Source organism: Phascolarctos cinereus, unplaced genomic scaffold (assembly GCF_003287225.1).
Source record: "Phascolarctos cinereus isolate Bilbo 61053 unplaced genomic scaffold, phaCin_HiC Scaffold_726;HRSCAF=1367, whole genome shotgun sequence".
NCBI classification, from domain to species: Eukaryota; Metazoa; Chordata; class Mammalia; order Diprotodontia; family Phascolarctidae; genus Phascolarctos; species Phascolarctos cinereus.
Window position 1 is genome coordinate 20,240,881 of NW_027556098.1, and position 18,882 is coordinate 20,259,762.

The 18,882-nt window shown below is 34.7% G+C and overlaps 1 pseudogene; it reads right to left on the bottom strand.

The window, feature by feature from the left end:
- Nucleotides 1-767: 767 nt before the first annotated feature.
- On the bottom strand, nucleotides 768-1,517 carry LOC110200978 (perilipin-5-like; annotated as a pseudogene).
- Between the last annotated feature and the right edge of the window lie 17,365 nt (nucleotides 1,518-18,882).

Consider the following 18,882-nt stretch of genomic DNA (forward strand, 5'->3'; position numbering starts at 1 on the left):
CTGTCTGTGGAAATTTTTTTTCCTATGGAGTTCATCAATGGCTTGTTCAATTTCTTTTTCTAAGATGGGGTTAATCAAGTATTTTACTTCCTCTTCTGTTAATCTGGGCAATTTATATTTTTGGGAATATATATCCATTTCACTAAGATTGTCAATTTTATTGCCATACAGTTGGACAAAATAGTTCCTAATTATTGTTTTAATTTCCTGTTCTTTGGTGGTGGATTCACCCTTTCCATTCTTGATACTAGTAATTTGGTTTTCTTCTTTCTTTTTTTAATTAAATTAACCAAAAATTTATCTATTTTATTTTTTTTTATAAAACCAGCTCAGTTTTATTTATTAGTTCAATAGTTTTCTTAATTTCAATTTTATCAATTTTTCCTTTGGTTTTCAATATTTCTAACTTGGTGTTTAATTGAGGATTTTTAATTTGTTAATTTGTTTTTTTAATTTTTTAATTTGTTAATTTAATTAGTTTTTTTTAGTTGAATGCCCAATTCATTGATCTCCTCTTTTTCTATGTTATTTATGTAAGCATTTGGAGTTATAAAACATCCCCTAAGAACTGCATTCACTGCATCCCATAAGCTTTGATATGTTGTTTCCTTATTGTCATTGTCTTGAATGAAGTTATTTATTGTTTCTATGATTTGTTGTTTGATCCAATCTTTTTTTTTTTTAGGATTAGATTATTTAGTTTCCTATTATTTTTCCACATCACAATTCAAGATGTTTTTTTTTTTCTTTAGAGAGTGCCATACCTGTTAAGGGATATTCAGTGGGGGAAAAGTGGTTCTACACTCTAACCCCAAAGGAATACTATCCTCTAAGAAACAAAACAATTCTTCTACACTTCCCTGGGCTTGGGTCAGCTTAAACTGGTTCTGGGTCAGATGATGCTTGTCTAGATCTTCAAACCATTAGTTAGGAAAAAGGTGGTATGAAGCTCCTGCATGTCATTACAGGCCTCTTGGAACTTGTCTTGTAGGCTGCTTGGGAGACCTTGGACTATAGACATGATGTCCATGAAGGCTGACTGTAATTTCTGGGTAATTGTATTGCACATGTCCAGAGTCCGAATTTCCAGGAGCAATTCAATTGCTTCATAGAGTTGGTACAAGAGTTTTCTGATGTTGTTCTTGGCACCTCTGATATTTTCCACTGCATGCTTATATGTTTGGGGCTGGAAGTTGCTTGGCAGAGAACCTAGTGATGTGAAATAAGCCTTCTTCTCTTGAAGATTTGTTTCTAAAATAATCTCCATCTTCCACTGATGATTCTTGGATATTAGCAATGTCCTGTGAAATTGGGAGGTATTTATCCATAGCCACTTTTCATTTTTCTAGTGTTTGTTTCTCCTCTTGGATTTCAGACAAGATTTTCTCTTCAGACTCAGATGTTGTGGAAACAGCAGTGATATTTGTGGCATCTTCCTTTATGGAGTCACTACTACTGGCATTCATTAATGAATCAGTTTCTTTTGATGGTTGTGATTTGTCAAATATGTCTTTCATTGGCCCTTTATTAGATATAATTTTTTTGCATCATGATCTGAAATCGGATGCATTTGATATTTCTGCCTTTCTGCATTGAATTGTGAGGTTTTTATACCTTAATACATGGTCAATTTTTGTGTGTGTGACATGTACCATGTGAAAAGAAAAAGTATATTCCTTTCTATACCCATTCAATTTTCTACAGAGGTTTATCATACCTAACTTTTCTAATATTCTATTCACCTCAACTTTTTTCTTTTTTATTTTGTGGTTAGATTTATAAAGTTCAGAGGAGGGGGTTTTGAGGTCCCCCACTAGTATAGGTTTTTTGTCTAATTCTTCCCGTAACTCCCTGAACTTCTCCTCTAAGAATTTGTATGCTATACCATTTCGTGCATATATGTTTATTAATGATATTATTTCATTGTCTATGATGCTTTTTAGCAGGATGTAATTTCCTTCTTTATCTCTTTTGACAAGATCTATTTTGGCTTTGGATTTGTCTGAGATCAAGATTACTACCCTGCTTTTTTCTTCAACTGAAGTATAATATATTCTACTCCAGTCTTTTACCTTTACGCCATGTGTGTTGCTCTTTTTCAAATGTGTTTCCTATAAACAAAATATTGTAGGATTATGGTTTTTAATCCATTCTACTATCCGTTTTCATTTTATGGGAGAATTCATCCCATTAATATTCGCAGTTATGATTATTATCTGTGTCTTTTCTCCATCCTTTCCCTGTCCCCTGTTCATGCTTTTCTTTCTCCTTTCTCCAATCCCCCCCTCTCTAGTGGTTTGCTTTTGACCCCTGTGTCCTTCAGTCCCTTCTCCCTTTATTAGCCCTTTACCTTTTCTTCCCCTTACTGCTTCTTCCCTCCCTTCTATCCCCTCTCCCTTTTCTTTCCCCTTTTCCCTCCTACTGGCAAGTTAGATTTCTATGCCTAACTGATTAGTTAATTCCCTTCTTGAGCCAAAGCTGATGACAGTAAGGTTCAAACAACATTCATCTCCCTCCCTTCTTTCCCTTTACTGTAATAGCTTTTTTTGTGCCTTTTCCTGTGATGTAATTCATCTTTGTCTGCCTCCTCCTTTCCTTTTCTCTCAACACATGTTCTTAGATCAGATTGATCCGCTTGGATTTAACCCACTTGATTAGATTTTTTTCATCATTACATCAAAGTCAATTCAAATTCACCCCATTTATGCATACTGGTTTAACATGGTGTGATAACAATAGAGTTCTCAAGAAATACAAGTGTCATCTTCCTTTGTAGCCATGTAAATAGTCTGCATTTATTAACAACATGTTGTATCTTTCTGTCCCATTTAACTTTTTATGTCTCTCTTTAGTTTTGTATTTGAAGATCAAATTTTCTGTTGAGCTTGGGTCTTTTTATCAGGATGGTTTGGAAGTCTCCTATTTCAATTAATATCCATCTCCTCCCCTGAAAGATCATGCTCATTTTTGCTGGGTAGTTGATCCTTGCTTGTAACCAAGGTCCTTTGCCTTAAGGAATATAATTTTCCATGCCCTATGGTTTTTTAATGTAGAAGCTTCAAGGTCCTGTGTAATACTGACTGTGGTTCCATGATATTTAAATTGCTTCTTTCTGACTGCTTGCAATATCTCCTCTTTGATCTGGTAATTTTGGAATTTGGCTACTATATTTCTTGGTGTTTCCAAATTGGGATCTGGTTCAGGAGGTGATCTGCAAATTCTTTCTATGGCTATTTTACCCTCTGTTTCTAGGACCTCAGGGCAGTTTTCCTTGATGATTTCCTGAAAGATACTTCCAGGCTCTTTTTTTCATCATGCTTTTCAGGTAGACCAACAACTTTTAAATTGTCTCACCTGGATTGATTTTCCAGGTCAGTTGCTTTACCAATGAGGTATTTTCGGTTGGCATCTATTTTTTTTCATTTTTTTAAAAAGTCTGTTTGACTGATTCTTGCTGTGTCATAGAGTCATTAGTTTCCATTTGTGCAATTCTAATTTTTATTTTTTAATTTTTTTAGATTACATTTTTTTATTGTATGTGTATTTATTTTGCATATTTTATTAATTTGTTTTGATTTTCAACAATCACTTCCATATGCTTTTGAGTTTAAAATTTTTCTCCCCTTCCTCCCCACCTCCCTCCCCAAAATTGCACAATCTGATATAGGCTATACATTTACATTCCTATTAAATATTTTCACATTAGTGAAGTTGTAAGTAAAATTAAACCAATAGGAGGAACCATCAGAAAGAGGAAACAAAACTCAACAGAAAGAAAAAAAGATAGCGATTCAACTTTCACAGTTATGATTACTCTCTGTGTCTTTTTCTCCATCCTTTTCCCCTGTTATGATTTTCTTTCTCCTCTTCCCTTCCCCCTCACCAGTACTTTCTTTTGACCACCATCTCCTTCAGTCTCTCCTCCCTTCTATTTTCCCCTTTCCTCTCTTCTTCCTCATACTGCTTTTCCCTCCCTTCCATCTATCCTCCCTTTTCTTTCCCCTTTTCCTCCTACTGCCCTTATGCAAGTTAGATTTCCATATCAACTGATTATGTTATTCCCTTCTTGAGCCAAATCTGATGAGATTAAGGTTCAAACAATGCTCACCCCCCTCCCTTCTTTCCCTCTGCTGTAATAGGATTTTTGTCTTTTCCTGTAATGTAATTTACCCTTGTCTGCCTCCTCCTTTCTCAGTACATTTTCTAAGATCAGACTAATCCACTTACTTGGATCCATTTAACCCACTTGATTAGATTTTTTTATCATTACATCAAAGTCAACTAATACCCCATCCCTTTATGTATACTCCTTTAACATGGTGTAATAACAATACAGTTCTCAAGAGTTGCAAGTCATCTTCCTTGTAGGGATGTAAACAGTCCACCCTTATTAACAAAATTTTGTATCTTTCTGTCCCATTTACCTTTTTATGTCTTTCTTGAATCTTGTACTTGAAGATCAAATTTTTTGTTGAGCTCTGGTCTTTTTATCAGGAAGGTTTGGAAGTCCCTCTTTTGTTGAATATCCATCTTCTCCCTTGAAAAATCATGCTCATTTTTGCAGGGTAGTTGATCCTTGGCTGCATCCAAGCTCCTTTGCCTTATGGAATATCATGTTCCACGCCCTGTGGTCTTTTAATGTAGAAGCTGCAAGGTCCTGTGTAATCCTGACTGTGGTTCCATGATATTTAAATTGTTTCTTTCTGGCTGCTTGCAGCACCTTCTCTTTCATCTGGTAATTTTGGAATTTTGCTATTATATTCCTTGGTTGTCAATTTGGGATCTCTTTCAGGTGGTGAGCAGTGTATTCTTTCCATGCTTATTTTACCTTCTGGTTCTAAGACTTCAGGGCAGTTTTCCTTCCTGAAAGATACTGTCCAGGCTTTTTTTTTTTTCATTATGATTTTCAGGTAGTCCACTGATTTTTAAATTGTCTCTCCTGGATCGATTTTCCAGGCTCATTGTTTTACCCATGAGGTATTTTAAGTTTTCATCCATTTTTTTCATTTTTTTGTTTCTTTTGATTGATTCTTGCTCTTCATAGAGTCATTAGTTTCCATTTGTCCAATTCTAGTTTTTAACAGATTGTTTTCTTCTGTTAGTTTTTGTACTTCCTTCTTCAATTGGCCAATTGTGTTTTTAAGGGATTTGTTTTCTTCAGTGTACTTTTTTTCCAGTTTGCCAATTGTGTTTTTTAGGGACTTGTTTTCTTCAGTGTACTTTTTTTCCAATTGGCCAAGTATTTTTTAAGGACTCTTCTACCTCTCTCATTAGACTTTTAAAATCCTTCTTGAGCTCTTCTAAGAAGGCTTTTTGGGCTTCAGACCAGTTCATATTCCCTTTTGATGTTGCAGATGTGGGTTTGTTGACAATGTTGTCCTCTTCAGAATTTCTGTCTTGATCTCCACTCTTCTCATAATATGAATCTATGGTACATTTCTTTTTACTCATGGTTTCTTTATTCCCCGGCCTTTAAAGAGATTGAGCTCTCCTGCTGGGGAACAGAGGGCACTGACCCAAGATTCTTGTGTTGGGAGCCTAGGCCTTGGTCACTGTCTGTGTGTGCTAGGGCCTCTTATGTTGGCAATTGGAGGCTATAGGGTTTTGGTAGCTTACCTCATGTTGGGGTGGAATCATCAAGGCTGGAACTTTCAGGCAATTCTAGGTTACCTGCTCTTCCTTTCCTTTAGCTTTCTTCAGCCCCTTCTATATGGGTGCTGCAGGGTTTTTATCTGCCTGGGGCCCCTTGCAATGCTGCCTCCCTCATTTCTGCTAATGCACTAGGAGATTCCTTTGAGGGCCGAGACACTTGGTGTTTTTCTGAGCTAGTTTCCACGCATTCTCCCACCCTCGCTGAGGCACTTGGCAGTCCAGGTGTTGGTGTTTGCCTGCTTTACCACCTGGGCTTCTGGATCTCCTCCTGGTTGACAGTTGGGTTGGAATCAGCAAGTCTAGGACTTTAGGAAGACTCTAGGTTGTTTTGTTCAGCTCCTTAAAAATTAATGCTGCAGGGTGCTTATCTGCCTGGGGCCCTTTTAGTGCTGCTTTCCTTTTTTTTTTTTCTGAGGCACTGGGAGACTGGTTTACTGGGTTGCCGCACTGCTGTTCCCCATATTTCTTCTAGTTCAGCTGTTACAGGTTTTTTTTTTTCCTTAGGGTGATATTTTCTGGCTTTTCAGAGGTTGATAGGGGAGGGTGAAAGAGACTACCTTTTCACTCTGCCATCTTCCAATTCTAATTTTTAACAAATTGTTTTCTTCAGTTAAATTTTGTTCTGCCTTCCCCATTTGGCCAATTATAATTTTTAGGTATTTCTTTTCTTCAGTGAACTTTCTTTTCTAGTTGGTCAATTGTATTTTTTAGGGACTTGTTTTCTTCAGCATACTTTTTTTATAGTTGGCCAATTGTATTTTTTAAGGACTATTATACCTCTCTCATTTGACTCAGTAGTCAGACCTCTATATGCTTCAAAGTAGCCCCAGGAAAATGCAGAAATACCCCAATTGGCCTCAGTACACTTGAGGCCCAACTACTATATCCTCAACTCAGTACTAGGTAAATTGAAATACAGCTTCAACCTCCAGCTGCCAACACCTGAGGCCCCAGCACAGAAAGCCAGTCACCAGGCCTTTGACCATCAGCACAAGAAGCTTTAGAAAGTGCCCCTGTACCCCATAAGCAGAGGTCAACTTTAAAATCCAGGAAATAGGCAAACAAGATGAGCAAAAAGCAAAAATTAACACTAACCATAGACTCTTTTTGGAGACCAGGAAGATGAAAACACAAACTGAGAAGAGGGGAGCATTGTCGATATACCTGTATCTGAAAATTCAAAGGGGAATATGAACTGCTCTGTAGCCCAAAAATCCTTCTTAGAAGAGCTAGAAAACTTTTTTAAGAGTCAAATAGAAGAGGTGGAAGAAAAATTGGGGAAAAAATCAGAGGTATGTGAAAAAAGAGTCAACAGCTTGGAAAAGGAATGACAAAAATTGACTGTAGGAACCAATTCCTTAATAATACAGTAGGTCACATGGAATTAAAAAAATCCATGGAAGAAAACAATTCCTTAAAAAGTAGAGTTGGCCAAATGGAAAAGGAGTACAAAAGCTAACTGATGAAAACAATTCATTAAAAATTATAATTGGACAAGTGGAAGCTAATGACTCCATGAGAAATCAAGAATCAGTCAAATGAATCAAGAGAATGAAAATAAAAGTAGAGGAAAATGTAAACTGTGTGTTGAAAAACAACCGATTAGGAAAAAAAAATTCACAAGAGATAATTTAAGAATAATTAGTCTATATCAAAGTCATGATCAAAGAAAGAATCTGGACAACATCTTTCAATAAATTTTCAAGAAAAACTGCCCTGAGGTCCTAGAACCAGAGGGTAAAATAGAAATTGAAAGAATACACTGGGAACCTCCTAAAAGAGATGTCAAAATGAAAACTCCAAAGAGCATAGTAGCTAAATTCAAGAAATATCAGTTCATGGGGAAAATACTGTAAGCAGCCAGAAGTAAATAACTGAAATATCATGAAACCACAGTCAGGAATATGAAGGACCTAGCAGCTTCTACATTAAAGGATCAGAGGGCTTGGAATATGATATTCTGGAATGCAAAGGAGCTTAGATTGCAACCAAGAATCGAATGCCCAGCAAAATTAAGCATAATCTTTCAGGGGAGGAGATGAACATTAAATGAAATTTTCCTCATGAATAATCCAGAACTGAAAAGAAAAATTTCATCTTCAAATACAAACCTCAAGGAAAGCATTAAGAGGTAAACAGGAAATGAAATAAAATGTTATTAAATAAGGTTAAACTGTTTACATCATTACATGAGAAGATGACACTTATAATTCTTGAGAATTATATCTTTATTATGACATTTGTAAGGGTATACATAGATAGAGTGTATGAATTTAAGTTGACTTTAATATGATGATAAAAAATAATTAATAGGTGGAGGGGAAAGCATTGTACTGGAAAAAGAGGAAAGGAGGAGATAGTAAAGGGTAAGTTACAGGAAATGGCCCAAAGACCTATTACAGTAGAGAGAAAGAAAGGAGGGAGGCAAGCATTGTTTGAACCTTACTTTCATTGGATTTGCCTCAAAGAGGGAATAACATACATGTTCAATTTGGTATAAAAATCTTTCTTACCCTATCAGAAGTAGGAGGGAAAAGGGGAAAGAAAAGGGAAGAGAGTGGATAGAATGCAGGGCAGAATGAGGGAGGTGATACACTGGTAAGAAGGATAAGTGAGAAAGGAGAAAAAAAGCATAAACAAAAAAATAGCACATTTAGTAATCATAATTGTGAATATGAATTGGATGAACTCTCCCATAAAATGGAAGTGGATAGCAGAGTGAATTAAAAAACATAACCTTACAATATATTGTTTACAGGAAACACATTTGAAACAGGGAGATGCACACAGAGTACAGGTAAAAAGCTGGAGCAGAATATATTACGCTTCAACCAAAGTGGAAGAAAAAAAAACAGGGGTAGCAATCCTTTTCTAAAACAAAAATAGACCTAATTGTCAAACAAAAATAGACCTAATTAAAAGAGATAAGGAAGGAAACTACATCCTGCTTAAAGGTGGCATAGTCAATGAAGTAGTATCAATATATGCATCAAGTGGTATACCATCCAAATTCTTAGAGGAAAGTTGAACGATTTCCAAAGAGAAATAGCAAAACTACACTAGTAGAGTCATCAAACTCCCCCTCTCAGAACTAGATGAATCTAACCACAAAATAAACAAGAAAAAAGTTGAGGTGAATAGAATTTTAGAAAATTTATACATGGTAGACCTCTGAAGAAAGCTAAATGGGGACAGAAAGGGACATACATTCTGCTCAGTGGTACATGACACCTATACAAAAATTGACCCCGTAATAGGGCATAAAATATCACAATCCAATGCACAAAGGCAGAAATATTAAACACATCCTTTTCAGATCATGATGCAATAGTGATTACATGTAATAAAGCATCATTGAAAGATAGACTAAAATTAATTGGAAAATAAATAATCTAATTCTAAATAATAAGTAGGTCAAACATCAAATCATAGAAACAATCCATAACTACATCCAAGAGAATGAGAATAATGAAACAACATTCCAAAACATACTGGATGCAGTCAAGGTAGTTGTTAGGGGAAGTTTTACATCTCTCAAAACTTACATGAATAAAAAAGTGAAAGAAGAGACCAATAAATTGGGCATGCAGCTTAAAAAGGTCAAAAAAGAACAAATTAAAAATCCTACTTAAATACCTAATTAAAACTCTGAAAATCAAAGCAGAATTTAATGAAATTGAAATTAAGAAAACTATCGAACTACTAAATTAGACTATGAGCTAGTTTTATGAAAAAAATAGATAAACCTTTTATTAATATCATTTTAAAAAGAAAGAAGAAAATCAAATTACCAATATCAAGAATGAAAAGAGTGAATTCACCACCAATGAAGAGGAATTTCATTACTTATTTACAGTGTTATTAATTCAATATTCACAGAAATGTCAATGATGAAACACAGCGTTTTAAAATCCAGGATTCCCCCTCTTTGGTCCTAAATATATCATTTTTTCAGCTTTAAAATGGATCAAAACTTGAGGGGGGGACAAGATGGCAGAGTAAAAGCAGTGACTTACTTTAGTTGTCTAACAAAGCCCGCTAAACGGCTGCAAAATATGTGTCTAAACAAATTCTAGAGCAGCAGAACTCACAAAAAGACAGAGTGAAACAAATTTCCTGCCCAAGACAACTTGGATGGTTAATTACAAATGTCCATTGCATCAAGCTGGGAGAGGAAAACAGGTCAGTGTGGGCTCAAAGACAAAGACTAGGCCTCAGTGAACCTGAAACAGCCTTCAAAGGACTGCATCATGGACAGGTGTGGTAGTTTCCAGACTTCTCAAACCACAATTATCAAAGACAACTTAGAAGGTCAGTAGAAAAATTCTGTGAATGAGGAGAGAAAAGCTCGGTCCCACCCAACACAGCCCCTGGGTGGTGACTGTGTCTGGAGCTTGGCCCACAGTCTGAGGGGGATTCCAGTGGCTGATCAGAGGGGAATTGCAAGGATCTCTTTGCTGGCGCTGAGGCAGGCTTTCCCTTGCTTAGACCAGGGGCATGGCACTGGTGTGGTGGAGCTTGTAGTGGTAGTAGAAAAGAGTGCTTATGGTCACTCATAGACCAGAGTAGAGGCCATGAAAGGAGTAAACACCTCACTCACCCTTATCGTAGGAAGAAATGAAAATTCACAGGTCCCCAGAAGTTTCTATGAAAACAGCTGCACAAAACAGTTGAAGCTTGGGACAGTACATTCTCTACATTGGAGGCAGATCCCTAACTTAGCAAAAGGTTTAAAATTCAAGTACTTGACAGGAAACATGAGAAAGCACCAGGAAAAAAAAAAGTTCAAATTATAGAATCTTTCTTTGATGACAAAGAAGATCAAAACATACAACCAGAAGAAGCCATCAAAGTCAAAGCTCCTGCAACCAAAACCTCCAAGAGAAATATTAATCAGTCCTAAGACATGGAAGAATTCAAAAAGGATTTTGAGAACCAAGTAAGAGAAGTAGAGGACAAACTGGGAAGAGAAATGAGAGTGATGCATGAAAATCATGAAAAAAAAAAAACAACAAAAACAAGTTAACTTGCTAAAGCAGAACCAAAAAAAAATTACTGAAGAAAATAACACCTTAAAAAATAGCCTAACCCAAATGGCAAAAAAGGTCCAAAACGCCAATGAGGAGAAGAGTGCCCTAAAAAGCAGAATTGGCCAAATGGAAAAGGAAGTCCAAAAGATTACTGAAGAAAATACTTCCTTAAAAATTAGAGTACAGCAATTGGAAGACAGTGACTTTATAAGAAATCAAGAAACTGTAAAACAAACCCAAAAGAATGAAAAATTGGAAAACAATGTGAAATATCTCATTGAAAAAAAACAACTGACCTGGAAAAATATTCAGGAGAGAGAATTTAAAAATTATTGGATTATCTGAAAACCATAATCAAAAAAAGAGCCTAGACACCATCTTTCAAGAAATTGTCAAGGAAAACTCCCCTGATATTTTAGAACGAGAGGGCAAAATAGAAATTGAAAGAATCCACTCATCACCACCTGGAAGAGATAACCAAAGGAAAATACCTAGGAATATTGTAGCCAAATTTCAAAGTTCCCAGGTCAAGAAAATATTGCAAACAGCCAGAAGGAAAAAAAAAATTCAAGTATTCTGGAAACACAAGATTTAACAGTTTCTACATGAAGGGACTGGAGAACTTGGAATATAATATTCTGGAGGACAAAGGAGATAGGATTACAACCCAGAATCACCTAACCAGCAAAAATGAGTATAATCCTTCAGGGGGAAAAATGGATATTCAGTGAAATAGAAGACTTTCAATCATTCTTGACGAGAAGACCAGAGCTGAATAGAAAATTTGACTTTTAAATACAAGACACAAGAGAATGATGAAGAAGTAAACAGGAAAGAGAAATCAAACAGGACATATTAAAGTTGGACTGTTTACATCCCTACATGGAAAGATGATATTTGTAATTCATGAGACCTTTGTCAGTATTAGGGTAGTTGTAGGGGAAAATATATGGATAGATGGATAAATAGATAGATAGATAGATAGAGGGCACAGGGTGAGTTGAAGATGAGGGTGTGAAATCTGAAGAAGAAAGTGGTGAGACAGGATTATGGAGGGAAAAGAACAGAGGGAGAGGTAAAATGGGGGTAAATTATCTAACATAAAACAGACAAGAAATGGCTTTTACAGTGGAGGGGAAGTGAGGGAAGGTAGGAGGGAATGAGTGAATTTTATTCTCATTGGATTTGGCATAAGGAGGAATAACATACACACTCAATTGAGTATGGAAAACTATCTTACCCTACAGGAAATAGGAGGGAAGGGGATAAGAGAGTAAGAGGATGATAGAGGGGAGGACAGATTGGTAGAGGTGGTAATCAGAAGAAAATGCTTCTGAGGAGGGACAGCATCAAAAGAGAGAATAGAATGAACAAGGGACCTGATAGGATGAAGGGAAATAGAGTTAGTTTTTGTGTTTGTTTGTTTGTTTTACAGCATGACTATTATGGAATTATTTTGCATGACTACACATGCATAACCTGTATCAAGTTGTTTGCCTTCTCGGTGAGGGTAGGTGGGGGAGAGAGGAAGAGAGAAAATTTGGAACTCAAAGTTTTTTTTTAAAAAATGTTAAAATTGTATTCACATGTAACTAATAAATAGGATATACAGGCAATGGGGTATAGAAATCCATCCTGCCCTATGGGAAAGTAGAAGGGGGAGGGGAATAGAGAAGTGGGGGAGGGGAAGATAGCAGGGAGAGGAGATTAGTGGAAGGAGTATTCATAATGCATGCTATCTTAGGCTTGCGGGAGAGATGAAATGAGGAGAAAATTTGGAACTCCAAATTTTGTGAAGGTGAATGTTGAAAACTAAAAATAAATAAATTAATAGAAAAAATGATGAAAATTCATTTGAAGTCTTTATGAAATTAATTGCCTTAAATTTAGTTCATAAATGTAATCATATTCATTTTGAAATTCACTTATTTCATATGCATTCATATTAATGGAAACATTCTAAAATATATACGCGGTGTTCTTGATGTCTTAATAAAATGTATCATGTTATTCTGTGCATGAATTTTAAGGATGAATGGAGCAAAGGGAGAAGAAAACATTACCCAAAAAATGAGTGATTTGTTTATTGGTATGTTTGAAAAAAAACAGATGAAATCAATCTTTTCATTTGCTTGAAAAAAAGGAACCCCTCAATTACAGTATTGAGAATTATATGGAACATAAATATTTTGCCTTGAAGGTAAATGTAATATCATTAAACAATAGTAATGTGATAACTGTCTACTGTCCATAACATGTAGAGAGAAACAAAAAATATAGAAAAAAAGATAAATATTTGTAATTTGTAAAATGTAATGTATAATTAGCTAAGCACATAACATATTGCCACTTATTGTGGTGATATTTTTTCAGGGGCTAAATATAAAAAAAAAAAGTCACAACTGCTATATTTATAGCAGCATATTAACCACTATGGTAAGGAAAGAAAATCCATATATTCTGAATACATTTATGGAAACATTGGAAGTATGTGTGTGTGTTGGGTATAGAATAAGAATTGATGTTTTAGAAGAGACGCTGGAGTGTGGGGTAAGAAAATCCACAAGGAAAACAATGTACTTAAGTATCATAGTTGAATGATAATTGCTTCTGTAGCCAATTCTTACAATACCCTCTAGTAAAATAAGGGTGGCTAGGTGGTCCAATGGATAGTATTGGGCCTGGATTTAGGAAAATTATTTTTCTTGAGTTCAAATCTGTCCTCAGTCACTTGCTACCTATGTGATCCTGGTCAAGTAACTTAATCCAGTTTGCCTCAGTTTCATCATCTGGAAAATGAGCTGGAGAAAAAGATGCCAAACCATTCCAATATCTTTGCCAAGAAAACCCCAAATTGGTTCATGAAGAGTCAAAACTGACTGAAAAATAACTAAACAACAAATAACAACTATAGTGCAATACTCCTTATCCTTTCGTGTAGAAATCTTTTTATTTCAAGGAAAGCAATGCAATTCAATTTGAAAAGCATTAGGCTCCTAATATGTGTTTATCATTTTGCATCACAGAGCCTGGGAATACAATGATCAAAATGGGATAGTTTCTTTACTCCAAGAAGTTAACATTCTCTTTATTGCTATTACTAATCTAGCCTTTTAAATGAAATATCATGGAAATTTCTAAATTTCTTCTTTTTGTTTTTGTGGTTTAAAGTTTACCATGAAGTAGAACAGTTCTGTCTCCTATACTCTTCCTGGTCAAATCATCTTAGGTTTTGACCCTTCGCTTAGAACAGTGTCCTTTATTCCACATTATTTTTCTTACAAATTAGTTCCGTAATGGAAGAAGGAACAAAGAGAAGGATATCAGAGTTTGTTGCATGAACACAGCATCAGAAAAGCAGAGTTAAAGGCACTAGCATAAGCAGAGCAGTTTTGTCAGCCCGTTTGTGTAAACAAAGACTTAGATAGGTTCTGCACTGTAGGTTTATGATAAGGTATTTTCAAAGTAAACCAAACGTCATCCTACTAACCAAGATTCCTCTCTCTAATTGTCTTACCTGATTATTTTGTTCCTCTGAAAAGTCACATAAGCAAGTATGTTCAGATGTTTTTTCCCCTATTCGTTTACTGGACCCACAACACCATTACTGTATAGCTATTCTGTGAGAAGCTTACTTTACAAAATTAGACAAGCAACTGCTCTGTAATTTATATTCTTAGAGAGTTAGAGTAGAAATGTTGATCTCAGATGGAAATGGATGCAATGCAACTGAATCTAAAGATTTCTGCAGGAAGCATATTGGCTTAGAAAACTACACATTAACATTATCTATGCTCCATTGTATTTTTCCTTCTTTTGTTAAATATTTTCTATTTGAATTCTAATCTGGGAACCACATTTGGGAGTGTTGTTGAGAATCTCATGTTTGACTTCTATGGGATGGGACAATGAGATGTTAAATGACTTGCCCATGGTAATAGCCATTAGTGTCAGGGAAAGGACTTGAAATCAAGGCCAGTGCTCTATTGCCTTTATCTCTTCCAGTATCAAATATAAAATACTTTATTTGGTTTTGCAAGTCCTTCATAACTTGTCTCTGTATCTTTCTAAGCTTCTTATGCTTTATTCCACTTCATGTTCTCTGCAATTCTGTGGTGCTAGTCTCCTTCCTATCCATTGCCCAAGGCATCTCCTGCTTCTATGTATGTTCAGCAACTGTTTTCTATGCATGGATTTTCACCCCTCCTCTCATGGGTTTCTTGGATTTGTTCAAGTCTTAAATAAAAATCCATATTCTATAAGAAGTCTTATCCCATCTCCTCCTTACCTTTAATACAAACTTCACTTTAAGATTATCCTCTTTTATCACCTAAACATCTTGCTTATGCATAGTTGTTTTCATATTTTCCCCAAATGGATTATAAGCTCCTTAAAGGAAGGCACAATTTTTTTTTTCTAGCAGATAACACAATGCCTGGAACATTGTAGGCACTTAATAAAATTCTTATTGACTTGTCTCTATTCAGTATGTCATGTTGCTTTTTCTTAGTATTTAGAACTGCAGAAATTTTATTATCCTTGTTCCCATTAGAAAGGGAAAACTAAGACAATTTCTTCTTCAAAAAGCTAGTTTCCCTTTTCTCAATATCAAATCTCAAATTTATTCAGTTAAACAAAGATCACCATTAATGGACATGTAAAATATTTTCAGTGTCAAGCAATTTTTATGAAGGAGATAAACATACAAATTTATCCCCATGTATACAGTCCAGTGGGGAAAGGATCTTACTTCAAATAAAAAGGGAACGATAGTCCAACTTGGGGGAGGAGATACACACAAAAGGAATTAAATGCAGTGACACTTCTGCCACAACAGCCCTTCCAATTTGCACTCAACCCTTCTCTATAATGTCTATGCTCCTGTCTTCTCTCCTCTTACTGTCCAGTTGTCATGTTCATCTGCTTACTTTTTGCTCCTGATATTCTCTGTTCCCTGTCTGATGGCCCAAGATTTGGCTTTCCATGAGTACACTGGAACTTCCAGACATACTCCTGTGTCCAACAAGTCTTTATCATCTTTGGAAAATCCTCCAAAGTCTCATTGTTTCTGGGTAGATTTCCTAAAAGATTTGTAATCCCTAGAACTGGCCAACCCAAGGAAAACATACGGAGGATTCCTCTCAGATTATATACCTCTCTATATAAAACCTTATGTGTGTGTATACACATATATACATATGCACATAACATATATAGCATACTTATAACACATCGTACGTTGATTCATATAGCAGTTTTTATCCTATGTAGCATTTTTATAACTAACTTTTGATGACTTTTTAATTTTCATTTTCTGAGATAGAAAAGAGTAGAAAAAAGGGACTAATCCTTTTTAAAGAACAAGAGAATATGGACCTTTTTTTACTCAGTTAATTAAGAAATATTTCATCTCCAAACAGTATTTCAGGTGACCTTTGAAAGAAAGAAGGCCTGTAGCTTCATGAAGGTAGAACTAGAGGTTTTTAAGACATAGCATTGGACAGGTAATGAGATGCCAAGTCAGGATTTAAAGAAATAAAATAGTCTATGAAACCAAGTTTAACTTCATAGGAAGAAAGTAAAGTAGATTGGGTAAGATTAAAGAAATGTGAAGGAAAAAAATATACTAAAATGTTTACTGATTTACTGTTTGCAGAATATTTTTTTATTTGTAATTTCCTTATGGTTATACTTGTCAGAATTGTCAATAAAACTTGACTCACAATAGGTAAGTTATATAGTGGATAGAAGACTAGACTTAAAGTCAATATGACCTTATTTCCAATCCTTCCAAAGACACTTTTTTAGTTATATGAGCCTGGACAGTCATATATATATGTGTATATATATATATATGTGTGTGTGTGTGTGTGTGTGTGTGTGTGTGTGTGTGTGTTTGTGTGTGTGTGTATATGTGTGTGTGTATATATATACACACATATATACACACACATATATGTACACACATATATACATACATATATACACATATACACACATATATACATATACATATACATATACACACATATATACATATATGTATATATGTGTGTATATGTATATGTATACACACATATTTGTACATATATATGTAATGGGCATAAATATATCTGTATGAATTCCTATAAACTCACTGAGGGAAGAATAATATGTCATATAAACAATGCTTAATAACAACAAAAGTCATTATTTGTATGACATTTAAAATTGCTTTATATGCGTATTATTATATTCATAAAAAACCTGTGACATAGTTTCTTTTACAGATTATAAAAGACCTAAGGCTTGAAAATGTTAAATGATTTGCCCATTGTCACAGAACTACTACATATGTAGCTAGTATTTTAAATTCTTCACTTGATTATAAAGCTGGTACTCTTTAAACACTTTATACAGGTGTTTAATAAGTATCTGAGGAATTTAATTTTGTGATACTGATTGAATCCTAGAAAATAACGTATTGAATACTTAAATTCTAAAATGTAAGTGGCCAAAGTTGGAGAATATATTTTAAAAAGAAACTGCAGGTAACCAAGATAACCAGTACTACTTTATAATTTATTTTCATTACTTAAATCTATGACTTAGGCCTCATCTTTTCAGTAATTGTTCATTTATAAGGTATCAAATAACACTTATGCAAACAAAAGATACTTTTTTCATAGTAGAGTGTGTAGAGTCATGCAGATACTATTTTACAATTTAGAAAGCAGGTGACCTATACAAATAGTTTTCTTTTCATAGTTCCTCAGATGGGAAATTAATTGAGAGAATGATAAAAATCTCTGTAAATCATAACATTCATAGCCTTCTTGCATACTTTTAATATATTGTGTAATTTGGTCTAGTCAGGGATTGACAACCTGTGGCCTCAAGGCCATAGGTTTCCCAGCCCTGGTTATAGCTCATTTTATTCTGTAATTTATTGAAGCTTATTATAATAATATGGATTATTTAATTAATTATACTGAAATAATCCTAATAAAGTATAAATATAAATAGCATAAGTTTACATATATGTAGGTATATGTGTGGATGACTTAAAAATTACAAAACAAAACAAAACAAAATAATATGGTCTCTCATTTCCTCCACTTTCCCTAAAAATCAGGAATCCTGAAGTTCATAAATTGTCACATTGCCCATTTATAACATGCAAAATGTATAGTATATTCCTAGAAATGCTTTTCTGCAACAATAACCAAACAGTACACACTTTGAAAAAATGTATTCATTTTCAAATAAACAGCTTTCCCCCCCCAGAAAGTCCCACATTTTACAACAGTTTAGTTTCATAATTAATCAGGTATCTTACTATATTAACACTTAGATATATAAGTGAATCTCAATTTTTTCTTTGCCTGTATTTTTCCCCAAAGCTGGATGATATCCTCTACAATAAATCCACCCACAACTTTTATAAATATTCTTTGAAATTTGGATGAATATGTAATCCTATTCTTGTGGATATCCCTACATTTGTGCAACTTAATCTGTTCTTGAGATCCTGAGGGATCCTCGTCCATATCTTCCTATAAATTCCTCACATGTCTATTCAATGTGCTGTAGACCATAACTGATCTCTTGGGAAAATGTGGATGGTAATGAATCCATCTGACCACTTATAGTCCCTCACCTGTGGCATATGAACAACTCATTTTCCCCATTCACACATCTTCTTGATGGTAGCCTTTTCTCTGTCTCTCTTGTAATTCTTCATTTTTAAAGCATTTCAGACAGCTTATGCTCTCTGCTTTACTGTCAATGGAGTAACCATGAGCAATGATTATTTAGAGATTGGTTTTAGATGACTCATGCCATTCAACATCATATTCATGATATTGTGTACCTATATGTACATATAGATATGTATGCATTCAAATATGTATATATATGCATAAAATATATACACATAAATATGCACTATATACATATGTACTTTATCCATTCATCTGTCCATCTCTCTGTCTAACTGATGGTTTAAATGACATAGTGAACAGCAAACTCTTGAAGAGGAAACTAAATTCATCAATGCAGAAATGCTCCTTTGCTTCATAGGAAAACTTGGGATTAATATGAGTATGGAAAAACTTACAAAGCTGCCATCCAAAGATAACATATTGTTTCACTTTGAAATTCTCGCATTTTTTTTAATTCATTTGTTTCTGTTTATTCTAGAATGGTAGTAGTCAGGCTG